The 15,362-nt window shown below is 32.7% G+C and overlaps 1 protein-coding gene across 2 annotated transcripts in view; it reads left to right on the forward strand.

The window, feature by feature from the left end:
- Positions 1 to 251: 251 nt before the first annotated feature.
- Positions 252 to 15,362, forward strand: part of Sulf1 (Extracellular sulfatase Sulf1) — a 68,029-nt gene continuing 52,918 nt past the window's right edge. For both annotated transcript variants that reach the window (XM_013311494.1, XM_013311495.1), the window contains exon 1: positions 252 to 517. The gene's annotated coding sequence lies outside the window, so the exon portion shown is untranslated. The remainder of the gene's footprint in view (positions 518 to 15,362) is intronic.

Below are 15,362 nucleotides of genomic sequence, written 5' to 3' on the forward strand. Positions count from 1 at the left end.
TAAAGTAGCTTAATCCCCCGCTATCCCACAGGGATGTCAATAGGCAAGGTAAACGAAGTTGCCGCGTACCTGACCGTTTATAAAGTGCTGTTTGGTTTGGTTCATATTTCGGCGAAATGTGAGGCTTCTATATTATTTTTTTTATCCGGCAGGTGACCGGTTGCGCGAGAGGGACGGACGGATCCTCGCCTCGAGAGCACCGAAAGCTCCCCAAGAGGCAAGAGGTGGCCGTTCTTGCCTTGCGAACAGTCTCGCGCCGTCATTGGCAGGGATTACACGCGTCGTGCGTTCCTGTCGTTTTTGCTAAAGTTCAAACGTCAAAAACTTTGCGAACGTCAAATTGTTTTAATCTTTGATTTAATTTCGTTTAATACCTATCTATAGGTAAACTTTTGTTACAAATAAGTGTTTCCTTTAATTATTTTTGTCATATGAGTTTTTTTTTTATTTTGTGTCTTTGATTTTGAGGAAAGCTTGACTTGAGTGCATGCAAGATCCTGTTGCACCTTTATTAACGGTGAGTATTTTTAACGACTTCATATAAACTTATGAACGTTTTCTAAATTATGTTTCTTACTACTACTGAAGTTATTTACTCGCGCCTAGTAAGAAGATATACATAGAATTTTGAGTTATAAAAAATGATTTAGTGTTATCAGATCTAATAAAAATTGGTAACAACCGATTAAGAATAATTCAATTTTGAATCAATTTAATTAGAAACTACCCGCACTCTTTTATTAATTAAATATGCCTTTCGAGGACAGTTTTATACAAGTTAATAAGGTCGCTTATGTTAAAAATGAAGTTGAAATGTTTATTCATATCAATTACGATTAATTTTATGTAATTTATCGGAAGTGTTTATATCTACCACTACAGTAATCTTACTTCTTAGTAATATTATAAATACGAACGTTTAGATGTATGTATGGATGGATGGATCTTTGTCTGAAGGTATCTCCAGAACAGCTGCATGGATCTCGCTGAATTTTGGCATAGATGTAGAACATAGTCTGAAAGAACACATAGGCTATTAATTATATATTTTTTTTTCATTCCGCGCGGACGGAGTCACGAGCCATAGTTAGTTTGAAATAAAGAATTAACTATCCAAGTTCAATTTTCGTTTAAATGGATACTATTATTATAATAATATTATTTTTTTGTTAAAATTAAGTAGATTTAATTTGAAAGTATGTAGATATCTATTATCTATTCGAAGTAATCGAGTATCTTATACGATAAGGTGTCGCCTCGGAGTCTGCCGGTGTGGTCTGTCGTCGGGGATTACTTAATTAAGTAAATTACATACCTGCAACTTATTCAATGAGACCTTTGCTCACTCATTTGCAGCGTTCCAACGTTTATTTTTAAATTCATTTAAGTAATAAACTCTTTGACAGCATTTACTTATATTTTCTGCGTGAAATTAAATAAATAATATAATTTAGGAATCTTGTTATTAAACTTCCTTTTCTTGTGGTTCTTTTCATTATATTGTTATACAAGCTGTCGCCCGCGAGTCTGTTTGCGTGGCTTTAAAACTTAATAAGCAGCCTACATGTTCTTTCAGACTATGTTCTTACATGCATGCCAAATTTAATCAAAAACATCCATTCATCTAAACATTCGCATTTATAATATTAGTAAGAAGAAAGTAAGATAGCAATTCACTTAGCTCACATTTTTAAGTTTCCACTTCGTATTAACGTCTTTTTACGCAGCTGCAGACCGAATATCTTTATATATAAAAGAAAGTCGTGTTAGTTACACTATTTATAACTCAAGAACGGCTTTACCGATTTGTTTGAAAATTGGTGAGGAGGTAGCTTAGAGCCAGGAGACGGACATAGGATACTATTTATTAATTTTTTTTTCGAATTTATGCCTTGAAGAGCTGCTTTGTATTTAACTTACTAATATTATAAACGCGAATGTTTAGATGGATGTGATGTGGGTGGATGGATGGATGGTTGTTTGAAGATATCTCTAGATCGGCTGAATGGATCTCGATTAAATTTGGCATACGTATAGAACATAGTCTGAAAGAACACATAGGGTACACTAAGTTTTTTTATATATCCAAGCGAACGGAGTCGCGGGCGACAGCTACTATTTATATATTTCATTTACGTATTTTGTTAATCCTGCACAAAGTGAAAGCAAGTTCGTGTTTATTTAAATGGCTTTTCGCTAATTTAATCTGAATTGAATAATGAACGAATACTTTTGGATGAATTCGTTTAATGTGGGCGACATGACACTAATATTACGATACGGTACAGGTTCCTACGGTAATTTCATTAGTTACAGTAACGTGATGAATCCCAATATTTTCACTCACAATAGAATGATACGAAAATGTATAAAATTTATTGTGAACGCATACATTGTAAACTAATACTAAATTAACTAAATATTTTCCTATAATCTCTATTTTAAATTCCCGGTTTCGCGCTGCTTTATTCATTATGTATTTAAAAAGTAAACAATAAATACGTCATATAATGAAAAATTCATAAAAGACAAATATTCTAGATGTGTTCACAAAGAGACGACTGAAATAACCCGAAGTTCACATCTAAAATGTACTTCTGCATCAGTAGGCACTTTCAGCGTTTGTATTTGCAATCTTCTAAGATGCGGTGGGAATTTGAATGAGAAAATTGTACATCTAACGCTGCAACCTTTGTTGCTAAGGTCATCGACCCACACTTTACGCAACCCTGTCTTAAACCACGCTTTAGGGATGTTACAAAACTTGTTTCGTGTTTATAATCTCGTCCAGTGATGTACAAAATAATAAAATCTGTAACTGGCATAAAATGTTAACTTTTGCCTTTGACTTTATCTGTGCGGAATTAAAAAAAATAGTAATAAATATTACCTATGTTATTCAGTGATAATCTACCTTTCTAAGAGCAAAAGAATTTTTGAAATCGAGCCAAAAATTTTTGAGTTTTTTCATTACATACAAAAATACAAATCTTTCCTCTTTATAACTGTAGCTTTATTGTTTGTCAATCTGTGCGGAAATATATTTTGTCTACATTTTCTTTTACCGCTATTAGTGATGTCATCATCATCAACCTGCCCTTATTCCTATTGAGGGTTGGCACAGTATGTACTACTCCTCCATACATCTCTATTAGCCGTCAAATCCGAATCTATCTCCTTCCTACGCATATCCTTTTTTACAGTCATTCCATACCTTTTTGGTCTTCCTCTACCAAGTGATGATATTTCCTCTACCACTGATACTTGATGACCACGACCAGTCTGACAAGACTGTAACGACGAAGAATAAGACCAACTAATGTGTTGGTGAAAATCGAACGAATATATCGTGATTCAAACTTGATATCTACTGTATGATAAACGTTACCTTAGACCATGTTTGTGAGGCGATGCAACCGTATTTGAGTTGCACTCGGCTGAGTCGGAGAGCTGTTTTAAAACGATATATTTGTGTTTTACGAGAGTGACGTATCTAAAAGTTTTATAACATTGACATTAAAGTTGAGTGGACTATAAATTGTGTTCGTTTAACCTGCGCAATCAACTAAAAAGCTTTCCTACTGCAAGCCGCCGGGTCAAACTTCTAGAGTTTGTTCGGAGTTGATTGCTGTTATTGATTGGAAAGGCTTGCATAATAACATATGGAAAAGGAGTAAAAAAAATCGCTACTTAGACGAAATATATATGTCGTAGTTAGATCCTAATATTGGTCATTTCATAATCTTTTTGTTTTTATTTAGATATGAGTATATTTATTTTCTTAAACTTTTACTACATTCAAATACAGTTTCATGTTTGTGTAATTTCTCTGTTAATTACTTTCCTTCTGTGGAATTGATTTTTTTCTTACGTGCGACTGCGATCGTGCTCTCTGTAGCATTCATATTGAATCGTCGAGCAGTCATGTTCATTTCTAATGTCTGTTATAATTTCTTCATTGTTTTCACCGATTATATTTCCATACACTTAGTGAATTTTACTCTCAAATAACAACTATTTTTAAATGCAATATTTTAAAGAAAATATCTGAGTAACAGACTAGCTGTCGCCCGCGGCTCCGTCCGCACGGAAAAAATAAAACATTATTAGTAGCTGATGTATTCGTCCAGAATATATTCTATATGTATGACAAATTTCATCGAGATCCGTTTAACCGTTTTGGAAATACCTTCAAACAAACATCCATCCATCAATCTAAACATTTATAATATTAGTAAGATTTACAAGTGTACTGCAGTGTACCGACAACTAAAGGGGAAAGATTAAACAGCGCAGGGTAGGGTGGGGGAGGGGATTATCAGACGGAGATTGGATTATCTTGATCTGATACGTGTTGTATTGGAAGGATTCCTTGATGTCGTTACATATAAACTGGTCATTGAAATCAACAACTATGTATGTAATAAATTGTAAAGTATTATAAGTTTTTTTTTTCATGACGATCGAAAAGTAAATATATTAATCGTATACTCCGTATTCAAAGGAAATACTTAAGAAGGGACGTATTAAGAACAACTGAAACCGATATGCGTAGATAGAAGAAACAAGAGAGGTGTCAGGAGCGTCAATAGAGGTACACGGTCTCTGTCTACCACTCTAAGTTACGGGCGTAGGTTATGTTATTATATATGAGTCTGTAATATATCTATAAAGATTTTTTGTTTATTACAAATTAAAAGAATTGAATAAAATCTTCATTTCAAATTAATACAATAAAATTAAGTTTACTATAGAAGGCTTCTAGTATGGAATGGTATATAAAATTACTAAGTTAATGCATTGCTAGACGCGTTATGGGAGGTAACAACTAAATACTCTATTGTAGTGTTGGCAATGTGTTCCTTTAACTGATGAATAAAAGAATAGCATCATAAAACAACACTGTTAATACAACTTTAATGGTAAAGTTATTTTGCTACAGTCCTTCGATTACTATGTTTAACATAAATAATTCATTTATGGAGCTGTTAGGTGTTTTAAACATATATGTGATATTTGACATGAATTTAAGTATTTACTTTATTGCTTTTCCTTGAAATAGTTGACAAACATTTGATAGCGCAACCGTTGGTTTATGAGACAAAAATCCACGTTTAATTTTTTTTATCTCTTTTTTGTCAAAGATAATGACAAGGATGATGATATGTTATATACGACTCTTTTGATCTCAGAAACCTACAGTAACGTGTACGTGTTGTTAATTAATTAAAGCTTGATTCAATCACTACGAAGGACTAAGTATTTGAAAAATTTAAGACTAAGATGTAAGTACGCTTATCAAATTACATTATGAAATGTCTTTAATTTGAGTAGAAATTTAGACCTTAAAAAATTGGATAATTGATGCCGATTTTTTTAAAGCATTGAAAAAGGTATGAAGTAATAAATAGAATACTTGTTAGTTCGCATGAAATCGAGAAACCTTAAATCATGATGTGTAAAACTTTTCGCATTTACCGCACCGTTTCACTGATTTTAACAGCTCTACGCTAAAGACGTTCTCTTCGTAACTTCACTATGTAATCATTTATGCAAACCACAAGTAAAGTTTAAACTTCAAAGACAAAGTTACAGAGTTGTTCAGTAGTTTTTGCGTGAGAGAAAAGTTTAGCCATCCGTCTTTATCAACTCACTTTTATATTGTGAGGATTTTACTACTGTTGTTTACCAGATTAACGTGATATTTCATTACTTTTAAACTTGCATTGTAACATAATGTCGTCTCTGTTATTTCTAATTGAAATAAGAGGGAAAACGATATATTTTGATACAAGTATTTGGATACTAGATATAACATAATTTGGTTAGTATATTTTGATACCGAATTTGCATCTAAGTACCAGATCTTTACTAAGCTATTTTTAATGTAATTAACCACGTAATTCTTTCTTGTAGACCTTTTTAAATGGGTGTTTTCATCTATATTATTGTTGCGATCAAAATGTTAAATGCATTTAATAAATGTATCTTATAGTAGGGAACATAATCATAGGTTGATTATACTTTGAGTTATATCCGATCTCCATATAAATCTTTTGGCGAGATGGAGTGGTCACGATACATCGCCGGCGGGTTCTCTTATGTGTTCCTAAATGAAATCCCTCGCCGTTTTCGAGAAACGTGTTTGGTTGATGTAATGAGTCTTAAGCTTCGTTTACACATGTGTATGCTTGCTTGATATATGCCTCATATGTTCTACTAATATACTAAAATTGCGAAATATAAACAAATCTGTTTGGTAGTATGTTTAGACCAGATTAATATGATAATCAATATTTTCTTACATCCCACTTCTGTAGTTTGTCTGATATAACTCTAGGGGTAATTTCCTTGTTTTGCAACATGACAGAGGGATTTAAGGAACTATTGATAACCTTATAACTCTGTTATAGATACTTGTATTCATAAATGGAAAACTCTATGTAAAATACAATCCTTGTACTCTATCGCACGGCAAGAGTCAATTATTTTTAACTTAGTTTTCATCCCCTTCCAACAACATAAATACCATAACAGTAATACATTGAAGTGCCCTCTCCCCATGTGGAATGACCGCCGCGGCGGGACCAGCCGGTGCAACAAAGACCACAATAGTCCGATTGAATGACAATAGCCTTGGACACGGACCACTGCCGGCGCTCCCCATTGCCATCAACCGGCACTAAACCTGTTATAAACAAAATTAATTTTAAACTTTACGTCATAGAAAACAAAGATTATATTTCATTACACTTTACTTTAAAGCGTCCTAAATCAGACAATGTTTGGATCTCGCGTTACGATGGATATCGTACAGAATGCATGTTTCACGGTTTGAAATATTTATACTTACAGACGATGTGGACATTCCGTACTCGCCAACAATGTTTACGAATTTTGTATAAGTTTTTCTAATATTCTGAACATATTTTCCTGTAGTATACTACTGAATACTATAAATATATTAGTTGTTTTTGGATTTTAATTAAGTATTTATTTTGTCATATTGTGATCCCTGTCTATCGCTTGTCTAAATCTTGGTCGCTTGATTGATTCGTATTCTATACCGGGGTCTCTTAAGTATAGTCAGTCGGGTTTATTGGTTCTTTAAATTAGTTATAATTTTCAATATTACCTCTATATTTGTAAATATTTGAAAATTCCTTTTATATGTAAGGTATGGCTCTCAAATATTATAACTACGTACCCAGCAGATGTGGTAAGTGGTGCGAGCAAGCGCGCTATCGTCACGTGAGACGCATTTGACCGTGCAACACATTATTAACCCACTTTGGAATATCTTCACTATGTTATATTATCAATATATCGTTCATATGTTTGTTTTTTACTTAAAATATTATTTTGGAAAGAAGTAGAATATTTAAGAGCTACTAGGACTTTAAGACAAGTAAATATAATTCATATTAATTCAGACAAATACGTTAAATAATGTTATATCTATTAGTAAAGTGAGACTTTGGAACGTGTTCTAAATTCACCATTTAAAGATGGTCTAATGTAATAGACCTTTGTAGACTGTCACTAAATAAATCGTTAGGAGTAAAATGTATCAATTTATGTTCGTTTTGGCCCACTTTAAATTGCCTATCATGGTCGACATAATCGTGTTTATTTAGTTTAAATACATGTTTGTATTCAGTACAGTTAGGTTTTACTATGTAGAACAGAATTATATTCAGATTTTGTCTTATCTTCTTTGTAAACCAATTATTAAATCAACGTAATAGGTATAAACTTCAATATCTTAAGTCAATCATTAAGAAAGGAAAACGCCATGCTTCTTAAATGTGTGTGGATGTGGACACGTCTACATATGCCCTGAAGAATTTTATGTTTTATTTTGTGTGTTATTTCTGTGCTAGTGTTTAAATTTATATTTTTGTGTTGTATGGACCATGTGTCTGAATTAAAGATTTATTATTATTCCATATTATTATTATTATTAAATTTCATACATTTCATATTATTATTATTATTAAATTATTACTTTTCAATATTACTTATTAAATAAGTAGGAGTGATAACGTAACTTCATGCAGACGTCAATTCGCAATAAATTAGTGCATCAGTGTAAACTATCAATTAGCGCTTAAAATTAACATAATTTATTAAAATTCCGTCTAAATTAAACATTTGACTATTCTGAATACAGTAAAGGTACGCGTCCATTGGACCGCGCCGGACGCACCGCGCACGCGTCTCTCAATTTTAGTTAGCTTTGTATGATTTTACACAGCTCCGTGTCCGTTATCCGCGCTGCCCGCATTTAATCCGTGCGCGCGGTGCGTCTGTCGCGGGCCAATGGATGCGTACCTTTAACGGATGTTCATTTCCAATAAATATTAAACTAGGCTAAATGGCTACCTAGTATGGCACTTAAAATAACATTTTCATTACATTCTTTTATATTTGTAGAATGGCATCAACCGTAATGTTGGAGGCAATGACATTCTAGACCGTTCTTTTTTGACTAAAGACATGTTAAGTCAATAATGAATTTTAAAACACATTTAGCGTTATGTGATTAGTTAGAATGTGCTAAACGAGTTATGGCATCGCGAAACTTAGCTATATAAAAAGACGTGGATATATAAAAAGACTTAATAAGTGTAACCTATGTGTTCTTTCAGACTATGTTCTATACGTATGCCAAATTTAATCGAGAGCCGTTCAGCCGTTCTAGAGATATATTCAAACACCCATCGATCCATCCACATCACATCCATCTAAGCATTCGCATTTATAATATAAGTAAGTTAAATAAAAAGCAGTTCTTCAAGGCATAAATTCGAAAAAAAGATAAATAAATAGTATCCGCTGTCCGTCTCCTGGCTCTAAGCTACCTCCTCACCAATTTTCAGCCATATCAGTAAAGCCGTTCTTGAGTTATAAATAGTGTAACTAGTAATATTAATTCATTTGTTTAAAGGATTGGTTGAATGTAATTGAAATATTTTTCACAACAGTTTGACTTCCCCGTGTTTTACGGGGACTGTCAATTTTAAACACAACATAGTTGTTTATCGAATTACATTTTAATATAAGGTCTGATTACTCGCATTTACTCAAACTGTTAGTCGGCGTAACCTTAAAAGTGTTAATTTTGGGCGGCAATTTATAAACCACTTGCGGCGATATCTCACAAAGGTGAACTTAAGGCGTTCATGAATGAACGACATTCTTTGTCTTCCATTCATTCTTGTGTCACGTTAAATAAAGCGAAGCGACAACTGACAATTATATTATTTGAATGCGTCTTTGATTGTTAGGAAACAATAGCTTCTTTTTACAGCGCCGTCTAGAACTTTTGGCGCCATGATGAGTTGTTTGTTTTTTTGTGCGTCGGGGCGCAAGCCGTCTGAGTGCGATGAATTGAAAACAATTTTTTTCCTATTTAAATTTATTTGATTCGATACTATAAATAATTTTGGTGCTAATTTTACTTAACCCTTATGTTCATTTTGTATAGTATACCATACATACAACTCTATAAAAATATACGATCACTATAAAATAATTTTTAACTTAGTTTTTTTTACTATATTTTTTGCTTCTCGTCAAAAAATAAATCTTGCCACAATGAGGGTTAATTGTTTTATTTATGTTATCTTATGTTAGCTATTTTACCATAAACTTTTCGACGGCAGTTATATCATGGTTTCAAAAATATTGTATACGATTAAAAAATAAAAACCGATTTCGCTTAGTACAGAACAAAGTGCGAAATAAGGCAATTAATTAATTTCAAATATATATTAAATCACGTAATGCTTCATAAATAATAAACCGTTAAGTTATTATTTTGTACGTACAGGCCAGCTAGAGACCAGTTAGGGATGTAAATTTTGCAGCAGAAATAAAGAGCACATCCCTAGCCAACTGGTCTATCCCACTTGTAATCATTTAATTACGTATGTGAGAGATATTTTAATTTTAATTACTGGGTGTTTTATAGCTATTTTTTTTGTCTTCTCTGTCTTTGTTCTCGAGACCGTTGATAAAAAATGTCTTTTAACTTTTTCGCTTACCGCGTAGATAATTAAAACACTTAATCAAAATTTTATGTACGCATTTGTTTTTTATTTATAGTCTACTTTAATATCTTCTTTTTAATGCCTACGTTAAATAAATTTTTATTATTTTTTTACAAATAACCGTGAAGCAACATACACACACGGAAGTTGTTTGTTCCAATTTGTCGGAGTTGAACACGTAAAGTTAAATGTAAAGATGAGTACTCTGAGTCATCTTGGTGTGATAAAATATTAAAACGTGATCTAAAGTGAAGATGCATACAGTTCTCGGATTAGAAAAAGCAATATGACTCTCTACCCTTTAGCGAGCGTGTCAAAAAGAAACAAAAATTGTTAAGGGCGACTTGTGTGGCGTATAGAGAAATAAAAAAGGAACAAAACATATGTCTGTAATATAAGGCAAGGTATATTCTATACGTATAAAAACTGATATACTTTTAATCTACCTACTTTTTTCTACATAGACGATAAAGTTTATCGAACGACATATTTAAAAAAAAAACATTTCTCGCCAACTGATGTAGACAAAAACTTTTTATTGAATTAAATCTTATATATAAAATTCTCGTATCACAATTTTCGTTCCCATACACCTCCGTAACGGCTTGACCGATTCATTGAAATTTTGTGAGCATATTGACTAGGTCTGAGAATCGGCTAACATCTATTTTTAATACCGCGCGGACGGAATCGCGGGCGACAGCTAGTTTTATTATAAATAAAATTACACTTAGTCGGAACTTTTACAAATATTTGTATGATATTTAAATAGATTTTAATGATTGCTTTTGTTTTGTGAGCTTTTGTTGCTTTCTAATAAAGTCATAATTTTTGGCCGACAAATAAGAGGGTTTTCTTGATTAAATTTAAGCCAAATAAGCTATACAGACAACATTGTAAGGAGAACTACGTAGTTCGCTAACAACGAAATTTATTGCTCCCGCCTCGGAACGTGACTGCGAAATAATTCTTCAGTTATTTACAGATGACGCGATCATACTGTATCAATAAATTACGAGTATTTCATTTGAGCATAAAATGAATTGCTATTTGCTTTCTTCTTCTTCTTCTTCCAATGCCTCTCCATTACTGGAGGTTGGCCGTCAGCTATTTGCTTTAATAACAACTAAATAGTTTTGTTCATAAGTAACCGACGAGTAAGTAATTCTTATTCATAAGTAACCGACAATCATTGTCGGTGGATCAGGGGTCAAGCACTTGACATGCAATCTGTAGGTCCTGGGTTCGAATCCCGCCATGTACCAATGTGTTTTTCCATTTCCGATTTACATATGTACATTTTATCCGACGTTCTTACGCGAAGGAAAATTGTGATGCAACCTGCACATATCTGAGAAGAACTTCAAAAGATATGTGTGAAGTCAACCAACCCGCACTGAGCTAGCGTGGTTGACTACGGTCTAATCACCCTTGATTTAGGGTAGGCCCCTCGGTGGGGACGTATAGTGAGCTGATGAGCGAACCGACAATCTCCTACGAAAAGTTAAAAAGATTATAAATAAATGTAAGTAAAAAAGGGATACTTACGAATGACAATTATACGGAGAAAAATATTTTAATTTGTTTAACATGGGCTGCATATTTATCTAGCATTCTCTACTACTTATATGTATAAAGCCAATAATCTTGAAGCGTTGTCACGTACACTTCTTCGTACCAATCAGGATATTGACAGCGATCATCATTTTTTTTAATCTAACAACAAAGTCGGTGTATATTCGACTGCATACGAATAAGGCTAGCGGCGACTTGACCCTCCAAATAGGGCAGTGTAAGATGCCTCAACTACAGTCACATCCCTAAGAGAAAAATGACCGCGTTTATGGTATGATGGCTGTTCTTATAATACCTACGTAATAGGACATCGCTACTTAATATTAAATACGAATTACCTTTACAATTTGGATCCAAATCATAAGATAAAGCGCCATTTTTACCTTACAGTTTTAAATTTTCAAAGAAAATTATTGCAAAAACCTTACCTCCATGTTTATTAAAACATTTATCAATTTATTTGTATGCAATTTTTTATAACAAAAACTCCATAACCTAAAAGAATACAGATAAAAAATAAAAATATATCCAAAATTTAACTCAATTCAAATATCAAAAATCATTGCAAATTAATTAATACAATTGCTATTCTGAACTCTGATAAAATCACATACTAAGAAGGTGATGTCATTTTTTACCAGAAATACATATAATGATAAAATATCGATTATAATGAAACGAGTAATCGATATGAGGTGACCATATCAACGCGTACTGTTTATGGTAAGCGACACAAACACGATGGTCAACTTATAAAGCATAGAGAAGTAAAAAAAAAGCATCGAGTATTATAATTAAGAAATGAACAAGTGAACAAGCAACAGAACATTCCATAATTGAAAACTCCAACCAGTTGAAGTAAGTTCTCATTTTGTTTCTGTCAACAATTTTAACTGCATAATTACTCTCGATTATTACTTTAATTACCTTATTAATTGATCATTACATTTTTTAATCATAATTTCATCACATTAAAAGACCAACGCTGTTATTCAACCAAACATTTAAGTCACTTTTATATTGTCGAATGTTATTAAGCTACTAGTGATTGCCCGTGACTCCGTCCGTGCGATATTAAAAAACATAATTAGTAGCATATGTGTTCTTCCAGGCTATGTTCTATATGTATACCAAATTTCATCGAGATCCGTTCAGTCGTTCTGGAGATACGTTCAAACTGACATGCCTCCATCTATCTAAACATTTGCATTTATAATTTTAGTATGCTTGGCCTTAAATTATTATCTTTTCAAAAGTAGTTGCGGAATATAACTATGTCAACTACTTTTGTAATTATTAAACTTATATTTGTTATGATTTTTATTCTGAGAGATGTAAAAAGTAATAAGTTGATAGTTGTACAACCGCTTGTACGCGTACGTGTCCGTTCTGCATTCCTCCTCTAGCGACTTAATCACGCACATTTATTTTTCTTGTTACAACGAATATGTTTTTATAGTAATCTTAGCAATCTAGAGCAATCAAATGTTTAAGATTGTCTCGATATGGGATTAAAACAGTACATCTTTATGAAAATTCTAGAACTAAAGATATATAATTCGAAATTCACAGAGGCTGCGTACAGATGTGTGGAAGACGTTTGAATATTGATGTTTAGTTACGCGTTTATATATTCTTGCACTGTATTATATGTATTTTTTTTCTTTTTATTTATCATTGTTATATGTTATTTACTGTTATTATAAAATATGTTATCGTGTAAACTGTTATGTAAAGTGTGTATAGTGTCAAATTGGTTGTATACTGTAATGATGCTATGCAGTTTTTAAATAAATAAATAAAAATAAAAAATAAATAAAATAAAATATAATGAAAATCATTTGTTATGTTCAAGTAATCTATCTTTATATATATAATTCTTCTGTGATTGTGATGTGTCACTGAACTTCTCTCAAGCGACTGGACCGATTTTGATGAAATTTTTTGTGTGTGTTCAAGGGGATCTGGGAATGGTTTAGATTCACAATTTTCATCAAATATTAACTTCATATTAATTTATTCAAATTAAAGACGTGTAGACAGGACGTCTTTCGGGTCCGCTAGTATATATATAAAAATCAATTGCTGTTCGTTAGTCTCGCTAAAACTCGAGAACAGCTGAAAGGATTTATCTTATCTTGGTTTTGAAATGTTCGTGGAGGTCCAAGGAAGGTTTTAAAAGTGAGAAAATTTCGAATAATTGCCACGAACTAATCAGGTTTTTTTCATTCCATGCGAACGGACTCGCGAGCGAAAACTAGTCTTAAATAAATTATACATATTGGTATCTTTAATTTGTCATTTGGAATATATTAATGAATATGGCAAAAAACTAAAGTAACTTATCATTTGTTTTTTTAACCATTGTGGGAGGTAAATGAATAATCCATTTACCTTTATTGTTCTCACGCAATTGACTATGTACGAGGGTCATTAATTTTAAGAAATATGTATGGGTGATTTGTTTTGTAACATCAGCGAAGTAATGTAACACCGTAAGTCGTTTTTCTTTGTACTTTTATAGGTCTAGATAAATAGTTGAATTATTATTAATATTTTCAATATGATCGTCTTACTATATTAAATAATGTTGTTATTTGAAATCTTACTTCTTGCTAATAGTATAAATGCGAATGTTTAGATGGATGTATAGATGTTTGTTTTAAGGTAAGGTAGGCTCCACAGATTTTGATGAAATTTGGCACAGATGTAGAACATAGTCTGGAAGACCGCGTAGGCTACTTATTAATATTTAAATTCCGCGCGAACGCAGTCGCGGGCGACAGCTAGTATGCAGTAAGATTAGCTGCTTGTTTTAACGCTTGACTAGCATGCGCCTGCACGGAGAATATCTTTTTAAAAAACGTTTCCCGACATCGTAAATTGCTGAGCCGTCGTACATTACAGTGGTCAAGACCGTATCGGACACGCTTCAGATTAGGGTTCCGAGCTAAATGTTATCTGTTTTCAATTTCCTTTTATTCTGATGAAACATTTCACTTACCAGTCAGGGATCGCAACAAACGTTTGATTTTCAGAGCTCTTAAGGCGTACAGCGCAACGTAAATCTTGGATATCACGTGACATTTTTAAACGCAAAGTTATAGTCTTTTCTCCTGACTGCGCTCAATTCTTGGAGAGCGTTAGATCCATCTAAAGTCGGCATGTAATGGAAAACCGATGTACTCACTTCAACATATCTTAAACGAGACGCGAGTAAACTTAACCTTTTATGTGCCGTTGAAAAAGTGCCACTTACACTAATAAGGGCGTCGTTTATATCCGACAGTTCTGATCGATGTCATTTCTTTTTATTTCATATTACTTCTGTTGTAGCGAAATATACAGACTTGCTTGTATACTAGACAATCTTACTAATTCTTAGTAATATTAAAAATGAGAAAGTTTTGATGGATGTTTGTTAGAAGTTATCTCCGCAACGGCTCAACGGATCTTGATGAAATTTGGCATAGACGTAGAACGCATAGGCTTTTTAAGTATTTTTTTTAATCGTCGTTGACCTTGACTATTACACTGAAACGTGATATTATATAGTCTATCCCTATAATCAGCAAATTAATTACTTTCCCCTAATAACAAGATGAGCTATAAATTAAGTACACTGTTTTATTAAATACAAGTTGGAACTTCGTGGAGGATAAAATAACCTCTTAAAAAGAGATGTTAAATGAACTATAAACAATTGAATCAGATATCAGTGAAACTAAATTC

The sequence above is a fragment of the Papilio xuthus genome, unplaced genomic scaffold (genome assembly GCF_000836235.2).
Source record: "Papilio xuthus unplaced genomic scaffold, Pxut_1.1 DF827680.1, whole genome shotgun sequence".
In the NCBI taxonomy this organism is placed as follows: Eukaryota; Metazoa; Arthropoda; class Insecta; order Lepidoptera; family Papilionidae; genus Papilio; species Papilio xuthus.